The sequence below is a fragment of the Rhinolophus ferrumequinum genome, chromosome 5 (assembly GCF_004115265.2).
Source record: "Rhinolophus ferrumequinum isolate MPI-CBG mRhiFer1 chromosome 5, mRhiFer1_v1.p, whole genome shotgun sequence".
NCBI lineage: Eukaryota > Metazoa > Chordata > Mammalia > Chiroptera > Rhinolophidae > Rhinolophus > Rhinolophus ferrumequinum.
This window is the reverse complement of record NC_046288.1, coordinates 42,475,579-42,489,493: the sequence shown is the minus strand read 5'-3', so window position 1 is coordinate 42,489,493 and position 13,915 is coordinate 42,475,579. Positions and strand designations below refer to the sequence as shown.

Below are 13,915 nucleotides of genomic sequence, written 5' to 3'. Positions count from 1 at the left end.
GTCAATTTTATTATTTTTTGAGGGATAAATGATTTCTTTGGATTTACATCCTTCTATGAAATACAAATGCTGATTCAGTGAGTCAGTGTATGAGAAAAGACCCTCTTAAATGAAACCATCGTTTATAAACACTCATTATTTTTCCCAAGTCTGGATTTCATGGAAGTCCTACCACTCACAATTAAGCCTGTCTTCCATCTCTGCCATTTAAAGGCTGGTCTACTTCTAGCCTAAATCAGGGGAAATGAACAGAACCCACCACAATTTATCCAACACCCCAAGAGTGTTTTATTTCAAATTCTGATCCCTACCCTGTGATAAGAAAGAAAATTCTGCAAGTTTGCTCCTGACAGTACCTGCTGTGAGAAAAATTGGTATCAGATGTTCATTGAAACATATTATCTTTCATCTAGACCCAGAAGCTAGATATAATTAAAAAAAAAAAAAAAAAGTAGGTCCATGGCTGTGCGTAGCAGCCACCCACCTGGGCCTAGACATTAAGAGTGGTCGTTGAGGATGAGACTGCTGAGAAGACCCAAGCAGGTCAGGAGAGAACAAAGGTAGTTCTTTCTACTGCATGATGGAGACGGAGGAGTTCACAGCTCCCCGACACCTCATCACCCATGCTTCATCCCAGAAGTCACTTTTGCTATCAGGCTATCTGAGGCTTGTGGGCCTCTCCTTGTGGCTCTTCAGAGTCTTCCCAGGGCTTCAGCTGGAGGCCAGGGATCATCACTGTCTTAAGGATGGGATGCTTAGGGGGCGCCTGTGGGGGGATAATCTTGCTGTGCGTTCTCCAGCTCCCATAGGGGTTTGCCAGGTGCTTTTCAAAGACAACATACTCCAGGACATCCTTGGACACATCTTCCTGCCCATACATTAATCTGCCAAACTGGTCCTAGATGGCTAAAGTCTGCCAGGTATGCATGTGGATTGTAAGCTGGCCGTAAATGTTGCCTTGGTTCTGCATACTTGAACAGTGAACCTGAACCCCTGGGGTGGCTCTAACGATTCCACGAAGTTCCAGTGCACATTCTGATATTTGATGTCCCCGACCACGCCAGCAAACAGTTTTCAGTTGCTAAGATAGGAATTTGGTCATGGTCTGAGTTGTTTAGGCAAAGGTGAGCTTTAACGAAGCTATCCTTAGCTTTTTCATGGAGGTCCTTTAGTTTAAAATTAGCATCATATTGTCTTATCTTCCATATTGACAATTGTGATTCCATATTCTTTTTCAATCGTCAGTGTTCTGTGACAGTTTTCCTTTGAAAGAGATGACACCCGAACATCCCCCGCTGGAGGAACATAAGCATCAAAGATACCAGCTATACAGGCCAGATGTATGGGGTGCCCCAAACGTTCTGAGGAATGACCGGTCCTGCTTTCCAGGCATCTTCTATAAACTCCTTTTCGGATTTGTATTTGGGTTCCTGTGTAGGCATTGTGAAACGTGTTTTAGTTCTCGCTGGAACTACAGCTATGGACTGGCTGCCAAGACGACCATCCTAAAGCCGTGGGTAAGCAAGCCATTTTGTCCACGCAAAGCTCAATTTTATTATTAAAGAGAGATTTGGTACTAAAAACAAACCAGGAATGTGTTGGTTACCTGAAACCATTACCGAAGTTTTCCAAACCATCTCACTTGCAGTCTAGGAGTATACGATGTGGATCACAGTTTCAGGAAAGTATCCTTTAGTCATTGTACAACTTTTTGTTGAGCACGCATACGATAAGCCTTGTGTTTAGAACTGCGGAAAACAGTCAAAGAGCTGAGATAACTGGGATTTAGAAGTTATCACTTATAAAACTTGGAAAACGTAAAGAAAGTGCTATTTTCTATATTATTTCTATGTTTTATCATGATAGTCTTTAAAATGTATTCTTAAAATATCTGTTGATGTCCTAACCCCCCCAGACCTGTGAATGTGACCTTGTTCAGAAATAAGGTCTTTGCATATGATCAAGTTAAGATGAAGACATTAGGACGCACCCTAATCCAATATGACTGTGTCCTTATAAAAAGGGAAAATTTGGACACTGAGATATGTACAAAAGGAAGACTACATGCAGACTCAGGGAAAATACCATCTGCAAGCCAAGGAATGCTTAAGGCTACTAGAAATTGGGTGATAGACATGGAACAGATTTTCTTTCACTTCCCTCAAAAGAAACAAAACCTACTGACACTTTGATCTCTGACTTCTAGCCTCCAGAACTGTGAGACAATACATTTCTACTATTTAAGTCACCCAGTTTGTGGTACCTTGTTACAGCAGCACTAGGAAACTACATCAAGCACTCTAGTTAAAACCCATTTATTTTTATGGTATTCCTGAGTCAAAGATACCATATTTATTACATAAATATTTTATGATGCCATAAAGCAGTTGGGTAATTTGATAAATCGCTTGTAGATCCATGTCCAAAATGTGGGTCTCTCTGGGTGGTGAGCACACGATGTGATATATAGGTTAAAAAAAATGTAGGTCTCATACTAATGAATAAGAAAAATAACTAGAAACATAATAAAAATATAGACACTTGCCCATGATACTGAATAAGATGGAAATCAATACCATTTTATTTTAGTTGAACCAGAATTCAGATCTTCTTGTCCCTTTCTTACCAAAAAATCAGCCAAAGTAAAGAGCCGTTTTCATTAAAAAAGAAAACCATCACTTACTTTGATATATCGTTATGGGTCTTCTGGATAAGCATCATCTTCTAATAGAGACTGACAACTCCTAGCAAAGAAAACTTCCGGTTTGAATTTGGTAAGGAATTATGTGATCAAAATTAAGACATAAAACAACATATTCCTGGTATTACTATGTAGAAACACAACAATTAGGAACTAAAGCACAGTATTTGTCACTGATCCACTATTACACTGACAGGAGGAATCAAAGGCAGCAACCAGAGGTCATTCCTTTGGTAATGTCACTAATATTTTTGTGCTTAAACTGAAAGAGTGGAATAGCAATTTGGTTTGTAGTTAAATACCACACTGAAAAAGGTTACTAATGTGTTAAACAAAGGAAATTCAAAGTGGTCAGGGGAAGTTTAACAAGAGTAATTTCAGGACTGGACAGCTAAGGAAAACACAATCAACTCTACAAATATAGTGTATTAGCTGGAGCATAGCCAGTATTCAAAAAATGTTTCTGGGAATGAATATGAATATGACACTTCTGTCCTGAACCTGTTGTTTAACTGAGAGCCTGAAACCCATTAGGAGTTCTCAGGCCAACAAAAAGTTTTTTAAAACAATTATCACTGGAAACAAAGAAGTCAATAAAATTCCAGCTTACTATCTCTAATTGTATCAAATATGTCCTTCATTTAGTTGTTCAACAAATGTTTATTGATCAGGAATTGGACAAATGAACAGGACAAAATCTTTATCCTTCAATAATTGTACGGGAGAAAGACTAGAAAAGAAACCATTACAACAGTGGGTGTGGGGACAAGGGTGCATTGGGTATGGCAGCAAGTGCTCCTGAGAGGATGGGTCTCTTAAAAGATGAGTAGGAGTTAGTAGTGGTGGGGTGGGCGGAAGAGAGCAGTAGCAGAACGAATCAGGCGTGCAAAGGAATGGAGGCTAGAAAACAAGGCATTTCAGAGCACAGCAGGTGGCTGTGCTGAGTCATGGCAGATGATGAGACTAGAAAGGGAGACAATATCCCTATCCTGAAAGTGTTTGGGTGCTTTGCTCAAGGGTTGGACTTTGCTCTTTTTCCCCTAACTTTACTGAGATATAACTGACATATAATATTGTGTAACTTTAAGGTGTACGACATGTTAGTTTTGATACACTCATATATCGCAAATTGATTGCCACCATAGTTTTTAGCTAACACCTCCATGACCCCAAATAATTAGCATTCCTTTTTTTGTGGTGAGGACATTTAAGATTTACTCTCTTAGCAACTTTCAACTACATAGTCCACTATTGTTATCTGTAATCACAAGCTGTGCATCAGATCCCCAGAACTATTCAACTTCTAATGGAAAACTTGTCTCTTTGACCAGCATCTCCCTATCTTCCCCCCACCCCAGCCTCAGCCCCTGGTAATCACTACTCCACTCTGTTTCCATGAGTTTGGTTTTTTAGACTGTTCCTTAATATAATGAGGAGGCATAGATAATTATAAGTGATTCAATGAAATGACCAGATCTATTTATTCAAAAAATTATGTTAGTAGTGGGAGTATGAAGAATGAATTGTCACTGGGTAGAACTAAAAACAGTGATGACAAAGGTTGTTTTAGGAATCCAGGTGAGCAACGAGGACCTGAATTAAGACAATGGCAGAAGAGATGGAGAAGAAGGGACATATATGAGAAATACTTAGGAGGTAGATTTCACTTCACTTATGACGACTTAAGAGTCCACGATACAAGCCAGACATTGTGCCAACTACAAAGGAGATAGAAAGGACAGAAATAGCTCTTGTCTTTAAGTAATTTCTGGTCCAGAGATGACTACAAACAGTTAAACCAATTACAAGTCCATATAGAAAGTATTATGATAGATGTATGAGTGGGTGCTATGGTTGCCCAGAGAAGATGTGAAAACTCACACTGGGGAAAGAAAGAGAAAGGAGCAAAGGGTAATGAGGGGATGGGAAAGAAAAAGTGGGTGCTTCCCAGATGAAACAAACCTGGAAAGATTACATAGAGGGAAGGAAGATATGCAAGGTCATTTTGCAAAACTGCAAGTAGTTTCCAATGTGTGAACATAAGGTACATAAGAACATGTGGTGAAAAACAAGGCTGGAGAAACCAAGATAAGAATAAGAAGGGCTTATGCCTTGAAGAGGAGTTTGAAATTAATTCTGAAGGCTGTAGGGCACCATTGAAGAAATTTAGGCAGGCAGACAATGTGACCTAACCGGTATTTTAGAAAGATACCTGTGGTGGCAGGATGGAGGATATATTGTAGAAGGATGAGCAAGCAAGATCAGTAATGAGGTTGGGAACTGAGTGCAAGCAAGGTTCTAAGTCAAGGCTAAGATAAAGAGGTAGAATTTATAGGACTTGCGGCTGAGCTGATGGGGAGGTTTTAGAAAAAGAAGTAAACGGCTGTTCTACAGCTCTTACCACAGTGATTATTTTCATATAAAAGGCACTTATAAATGTTGATAGAATGTAACTAAATTGCTTATTTTTTAAAAAAAGGAAACTAATTCTTGTCTCAACCAACTAATTCTTCCAAAATATAAATATTTGGTTCAGTTAATCCTTCAAAGAAGTATGGTTTTAGAGCCATTAGAGTTTACTACCATTGTATTCATGTTTTAATCCATTATTGTAAATGTTTGCACAAAGCTTTTGGAGAACTAAAGAGTGCTAATATTCAAAATTATTGCTTTTCACAATGACACTTCTGGTTTGGAAGTTTCAGTGTTACCTCCTACGTAACACAACTGTTGCTTCCCAAATTGCTTCATTTTTCCTTAAAGAATATTGGAAAATAGCAGGATGTTTGATAAGAATAGAAAGGTTTTATTGTATCATTACAAGGAGTTGTGTGGATACCTAGCATTAACAAAAAGAACAACTATGGTTCTTTTTTCATAATTTTACAGCTTCCCATATCATCAATTTTAAAACTCCTAACCTCTCACTTGGATCTGACTTTGAACTCTTGTCCTGAACCATCTACCCAAATTCGAGACAATTATAAATAAAAATTGAAGGCTCCTATTCATATTCACTACATCTAATCTGTCAGTTTATTCTCTCATCAGGATAAGTTTACGAAGCTACGAAGCATCTCATTGGATCTTGCCTAACAGGTCACCAATTTCCTATTGAATAACATTCACTATAATTCTCCTCTCTCCTTATTCTCATCAGATCAAACTTAACTAAGGAATATAATATTCCTGCTCAATCTCTGATAATGATAGGATTTATCTGCATCCTTACTTAAGCAACCATAATCACATCAGAACTGTAAGTAAATTTATTTCAGGTTATATAAAAAATTCTTCATATCCACCTGAAATGTTTTATTAGTAGAATATGGCAGTACAATTTTCAATAAATATACTAAAGATTTTTTTCAACAGCATTTTATATCAAACTCTATCACAATTACCAATAATAAACCATATAAAGACATACACTATAATTCCATGAGTTTAATCAAATCTCAACTTGTTGTATACCCAAATAGCCACTTGTGAACAAACTTTCTCCACCTTAAACAAATCAAGCATTTGTAATATATCTCAAACTTCCTTTTAATACATATGCGTGACAGTTGACTATATGTCAACTTGACTGGGCTAACAGATGTCTAGGTAACTGGTAACACATTGTTTCTGGGTGTATCTGTACGAGGGTTTCCTTAGGGTGATAAACATTTGAATAGGTAACAAATCAGGAGCAGAAAATATGCCCATCACCAAGGTGGGTGGGAATCACCCAATCCAAGTGAGGTTTTAGAAAAAGAAGTAGTTGAAAAATGGCTATTCAGCTGAATAGAAAACAAAGGTGGAGGAAGAGGAATTTGCTCTCTTTGCTTGAGGTAGGACATCAGTGCTCCTGGTTCTCAGGCTTGCAGACTCAGACTGAATTATATCACCAGCTTTCCTGGTTCCCCAGCATTTAGACCACAGATCACGGAACTACCTTGGCCTCCATATTCACTTGAGCCAATTTCTACAATAAATCTTCTCTTATGTCTATATCTATATCTATATATCTATATCTCTATATGTATGTGTGTGTGTATATATATATATATATATATATCCCATTGGTTCTGTTTCTCTGGAGGACCCTGATTAGTACAATATGCAATCCAAAATCAACAAAAGCAGCATCACATTTTCGTATATTTGCTATAATTAACAAGACATGATTACTGTCCAATAAATGAATGTAAGCCACATACCTCAATCACCATAATTCTGACTCTACCCATGGACTTAGGTTTTATCTGTTTCTCAATTAAATACCAAGGTATTCTATTAACTTCACATATCCTCCTCTAACATCAAAAATTGCCCCCAATATCAGTTACATACTAAGTCTTCCCATCATTAGCTTTTCCTATTTTCCATGAACAAAATCTTTAACTTTATTTGGCAGCTGAGCAGGCTTAATCAAATTCAGCTGGGAAAAATTATAGCCTCTACCTCAATTGTTCACAAAGACTAAAGAGCAGTCATTAGTGTGTAAAGCCCAACTCTAATTAATCCCAATCATTTTATTTACTTCATCTTCACAATTACTTTATTCATTATCTGAAATCATTTGCCAGTTGCCAAGACACAGGTCTTGCCGTTTATATCATGTATAATTGGTATTGTCACCATACCATTTTAAATTCTTAGGGTATGTTCCCCATTAACAAGGTTTCTTCCCAAATACCTCATCCTTGAAGAATTTCTCAAGCACAATATTGTCATTTTAACAATATCATCACCATTTTATCACATATTTCTCCTAAATAGGAATTATTTAGTCATTACTAATCACATTTCTAACTAATAGCAACGACATTAAGAAACATATAGGTGTCATCCTTTACTAGATCCCAAATAATTTCCATTCTCTTTTCCTACATCTCTCTTTTTAGAGTTCAGGACACTTGAGGAAAAAAAATTGTCAAATGTAACAAGTTTGTGCTGAGTGTTTTTAGTTATTTCACTTATTTACAAGCAATAAAGACCATTTGCAATTAGTTCATGTGGAGGAATGAGGAGACTAGGATTTCATGGAAGTCCAAGAAATAGAGCTGTAAATTGGTTTTGGATTCAAGCTCATTCTAGAAATCTTAGATGCAGGAGTACAAGAATCTTTCCTCCTACTACTCTGTTGTTAGTGTTACTCAGTTCTATTCTATATACCTACTTCTGTCTATCCTGCTTTAATAACTGTTTCTGCTTATTTATAATTTCTACTTCCCCACATGGTCCATTATGACCCTCCAAGCTCTGCTTCTGTCTCATAAATTTTAAGCTAAAGTTTCCACTGGTAACTGATAAATTATTTCTTTGTTCCTTAGGTCCAATTCATAAGAAAGAACAATCATTTAGTCAAATTAATCTTTTTGAATCTGACCTTAGAGGGTGTAGATTACTGTCTTACATAAGAATTCGTTGTTCTTGGGTCAGATGGTTATTCCAGTCCAATAAATGGGGTTGGAGGATGGAGAAAGAAGAAAGATGATCACCACAATACCACATATGGCTCTTGAGACAGCAGGGTTCCATGGTGGGTCAGTTTTCTCGGTACAGGGCAAGCACAGAGATGAAGACGGCCAGTGGTTGTAGATGAGTCAAAAAGATGTAACTCTATCCCTTGTTTAATGTTTACCTCAGTTTTATCAAATTCTACTATACTATTGTATTTAGGCAACACAACTATGTAAGAGATGAATTATAAATTCTTTAAAAGATCATTTATAGAACCTACAAAAAAACTCCATAGTTAACATAATACTTAATGGTGAAAAGTGGAATGTTTCCTCCTAAGATCAGGAACAAGACAAGGTTGTCTACTCATGTCACTTCTATTCAACCCTGTGCTGGAGGTGCAGAAGGGCAATTAGGTAATAAAAACAAAGTCAACTGGATTGGAAATGAAGAAGTAAAACTCTCTATTTGCAGATATTATGATCTTGTATATAGAAAATCCTAAGGAATCTAATAACAAACAAACAAACAAAACTAATAAACAAACTCTGCAAGACTGCAGAATACAAAATCTATATTAAAAAATCATTATATTTCCATGGCAATACAGTTTTAGAACAAACTGAAAATAAAATTAAGAAAACAATTTTATGTGTAATAGCATCAAAAAGAATAAAATAGGGATAAATTTAACAAAAAAAATATAAAAGTCATACTCTGAGAACTACAATCATTGTTAAAAAATTTTTAAGGGATAAATAAATGGAATGTCATCCTATGTTCATGGTTTAGAAGATTTTATGTTATAGAGATGGCAATCTCCTTACCAAAAATCCAGCTGGCTTCTTTGCAGAAATGACAAGCTGATCCTAAAATTCATAAGGGTTTTCAAAAGATCCAAAGTAGCCAAAATAATGTCTTGGGGGGGGGGGAACTATTGGAGGACTCACATTTTTTAATTTCAAAACTTACTACAAAAGTACAGTAGTCAAGACAGTGTAGGCTGATACATATAGATAATGAAATAGAATTGAAAGTCCAGAAATAAACCCTCACATTTACAGCCAATTGATTTTTAACTAGGGTCTCAAGGTAATTCAATGGAGGTAAAGAATGGTCTTTTTAACAAATGGTGTTGGGACAACTGTACATTCACTTACAAAAGAATAAAGTTGGACTCCTACTTCATACCATATAAAAATTTCACTAAAACTGTTCCAAGACCTAAATGCACGAGTAAAAACTACAAAACTCTTGGAAGAAAACAGGTGTAAATTTTTGTAGACTTGGATTAGGTGATAGCTTCTTAGCTATGATACCAAAAGCACAAGTAACCAGAGAGGGGGAAAAAAGAACTTTTGTTCTCCAAAGCACACTATCAAAAAGTGAAAAGACAACCAACCCACAGAATGAGAGAAAATATTTGCAAATCAGATATTTGATAAGGGACTTATATCCAGAATATATCACAAACACTTAACAATTCAATAATATAAAGATAAAAGAACCCAATTTTTAAAATGTCCGAAGAATCTGAATAAGTATTTCTCCAAAGAAAGTAAACAAATTGCCAATAAACATATTAAAAAAGAAGCTCAACATCATTAGCTATCAGGGAAATGCAAATCAAAACCACATGGAAATACCACATCACACCTAAAATAAGTATTATTTAACTAGAGACAGATAATAAAAAGTCCTGGCAAGGATGTAGAAAAATTGAAACCCTCATACATTGCTGGTGAGCTTTTTAAAGGGTATACTGCTTCAGGAAGTTGCTCAACAAGTTAGACATAGAGTTACCATATGACTGACCAGTTCTACAACTAGGTATATACCCAAGCTGAATAAAAACATATGAACAAGTATTCAAAAATTTTAACACAAATGTTCACAACAACATTACTCATAATCACCCAAACTTGAAAACAACCCAAATGTTTATCAACTGATGAATGGTTAAATAGATGTGGCGTATCCACATAATTGAATATTATTTGAATATTATTAATATTATTGAATATTAGTATATTAATTGAATAAAAAGGAATGAAATACTGATACATGCTACAACAGGGATAACCTTGAAAACATTATACTCAATGAAAGAAGAAAGTTACAAAAGACGACTTATAGTATGATTCCATTTATAGGAAATATCCAGAATAGGCAAATGTGTAGACATAGAGTAGATTGGTGGTTGCCTAATCTACTGGGGGTGGGGTGGGATTGGGAAAATGAAGAGTAACTACTAATAGGTTTGTGATTTCTTCTTGGAGTGATGAAAATGTTCTAAAATTGATCTTGGTGATTACTCTGTGAATATACTAAAAACCATTGAATTATACACTTTAAATGGATAAATTGTATGTATGTGAATTTATCTCAATAAAGCCGTTATTAAAATAAATTTACAAATACACATTCCTTTGATATTAGTTAACATAATACAGTAATTGTATACTTGTTATACTTTCTAAACAAGAAATTATAATGCAAATCTTACACCAACCACTGTTCTAGCAAAGAATACAAAATTATCTCAGACAAGAAAAAGCTAAAGGAGTTCATCACCATCAAACCACTATTACAAGACATGTTACTGGGACTTCCTTAAGAAAAAAAAAAAAGATTAAAAATGTGAATAATAAAATGGCAATAACTACATACCAGTTAATAATTACTTTATATGTAAATAGATTAAATGCTCCAATCAAAAGACATAGAATAGATAAGAAAAGCCCCATACATATGCTGCCTACAAGAGCCCCACTTCAGATCGAAAGACACACACAGACTAAAACTCAAGTGATAAAAAAATATATTTCATACAGATAGATTATTTTTTAAAAAAAGGGCTACCAATACTTATACTTGACAAAATAGACTTTAAAACAAAAGCTATAACAAGGGGTAAAGAAAAATCCAAAAATTCTACTTCTGAGTATTTATCTGAAGAAACCCAAAACAGTAATTCAGAAAGACATACGCATCCCTATGTTCATTGCAGTATTATTTATAATAGCGAAAAATTGGAAGCAACCTATTATCTATCAATAGATGAATGAATAAAGAAGTGGTACATATATTCAATGGAATATTATTCAGCCATAAAAAAGAATGAGATTTTTGCCTTTTGTGACAACATGGATGGACCCAGAGGGTATTATGCTAAGTGAAATAAGTCATACAGAGAAAGACAAATACCATATGATTTCACTTATATGTGGAATCTAAAAACAATAAACAAACAAACTCATAAATACAGAGAACATTTTGATGGTTGCCAAATGGGAGGAGTGTTAGGGGCATGGGTGAAAAGGGAGAGACATAGAGTGGCTGAATGGATTTAAAAACAACAATAACTTTATGCTGCATATACTTTAGGTTTAAGCACATATTAATACATAGACTGAAAGTAAAAGGATGGAAAAAGATATTCCATGCAAATGGTAAACAAAAGACAGAAGGGTGGCTTTAAGTCAAAAACTGTCACAAGAGACAGAGAAGTCATTTTATAATAATAAAGACGTCAATTCATCAAGAGGATGCAGCCAACATTAGAACACCTAAATATATACAGTAAATATTAACAGAACTGAAGGGAGAAATAGACAGCAATGCAATAATAGTAGGGGACTGCAATACCCGACTTTCATCAATGGATAGATCATCCAGGTAGAAAATTAATATGAAACTTTTATAGTGGATTTGAACAACACTATACACCAAATGGACCCAACTGACATATACGTAACATGCCATCCAACAGCTGAAGAACACTCTTTTCAAGCGCACACGGAACATTCTCCAGGATAGATTATATGTTAATTCTATGCTACAAGTCTTAACAAATTTAAGAAGATTGAAACCATACCAACTATCTTTTCTGATCACAATGGTATGAAACTAGAAATAAGTAACAGAAGGAAAATTAGAAATTCATGAGTATGTTGAAATTAAACAACAAACTCCTGAATAAACAATGGTCAAAAAAGAAATCAAAAGTATGTTGAGACAAACAAAAAAGGAAACACAACATTCCAAAAGTTACAGGATGCAGCAAAAGTAGGTTTAAGAGGGATGTTTATAGTAATAAATGCTTATATTAAGAAAAGAGGAAAATCTCAAATAAACAACCTAATTTTATACCTCAAGGAAACAGAAAACAAGAAAAAACTAAGCCCCAAGTTAACAGAAGGAAGGAAATAAAGATTAAAGCAGAAATAAATTAAATAGACTAGAAAAACAATAGAAAAGACAAACAAAACTAGAAGCTGTTTTTTTGAAAAGATAAATAAAATTGATAAACCTTTAACTAGACTAAGAAACAAGAGAGAAGACTCAAACAAATAAATTATAATGAAGGAGGAGACATTACAACTCACACCACAGAAACATTATACAAAGGATTACAAGAAACTACTACAAACAATTATATGCCAACAATGAGATAACCTACAAGAAATGGATAAACCCTAGAAACATACAGCGTAACTGAAACTGAATTATGAGCATATAAAAAATATAAATAGACCAATAACAAGTAAGAGGATTGAATCAGTAATCAAAAACCCCTAACAAAGAAAAGCCAGGACTTGATGGTTTCACTGGTGAATTCTACAAATATTTAAAGAACAATTAACGCCAATCCTTCTCAAACTCTTCCAAAAAATTGAAGAGGAGAGAACACTTCCAACCTTATTTTATGAGGCCAGCATTATCCTGATACCAAATCCAGACAAAGACACTACAAGAAAAGAAAATTACAGGCCAATATCCCTGATGAATATAGATGAATATAGATGCACAAATCTTCAACAGAATACTAGCAAACTGAATTCAGCAGCACAAAGGATCACACACCATGATTAAATGGGATTTATCCCTTGGATACAAAGATGACTCAACATATGCAAATCAGTAAATGTGATACAACAAATTGACAGAATGAAGGATAAAATCATATAATCATCTAAATAGATGAAGAAAAAGCATCTGACAAAATTTAACACCCTTTTATGATAAAAACTCTTAACAAATTTAGTATAGAAGGAATGTACTTCAACATAGTAAGGCCATATATGACAAGTCGAGAGCTAACATTATACTCAATAGTGAGTAGTTGAAAGCTTTTCCTCTCAAATCAGAAACAAGACAAGTATGCCCACTCACACCAATTCTATTTAACAGTGGACTGGACGTTACAGGCAAAACAAATAGGAAAGAAAAAAAATAAAGGCATCCAAATAGGAAAGGAAGTAAGTAAAATGGTCTCTGTTTGCAGATGACATCTTATACATAGAAAACCCTAAAGACTCCACCAAAAAATTGTTAGAAGTAATAAACAAATTCAGTAAAGTTATAGGGTACATAATCAACATACAAAAGTCAGTTGCATTTCTATACACTAACAACAAACTATTCAAAAATGAAATTAAAAAAACAATGCCATTTACAATAGCATCAAAAAATACTTAGAAATAAATTTAATTAAGGAGGTAAAAGGTCTGTACACTGAAAACTGTAAGACATTGAAGAAAGAAGTTGAAGAATACGCAAATAAATGGGAAGATATGCCATGTTCATGAATTAGAAGAATTGATATTGGTAAAATGCCCTTAATATACAAAGAGATCAACAGATTCAATACAATCCCTCTGAAAATTTTAATGGCATTTTTCACAGAAATAGAAAAAATAACCTTAAAATTCATATAAAACCAGAAAAGACCCCAAGTAGCCTAAGCAGTCTTGAGCAATG

At 34.8% G+C, this 13,915-nt stretch overlaps 1 pseudogene; it reads right to left on the bottom strand.

The window, feature by feature from the left end:
- Positions 1-652: 652 nt before the first annotated feature.
- Positions 653-1,637, bottom strand: LOC117022092 (39S ribosomal protein L45, mitochondrial-like; annotated as a pseudogene).
- Between the last annotated feature and the right edge of the window lie 12,278 nt (positions 1,638-13,915).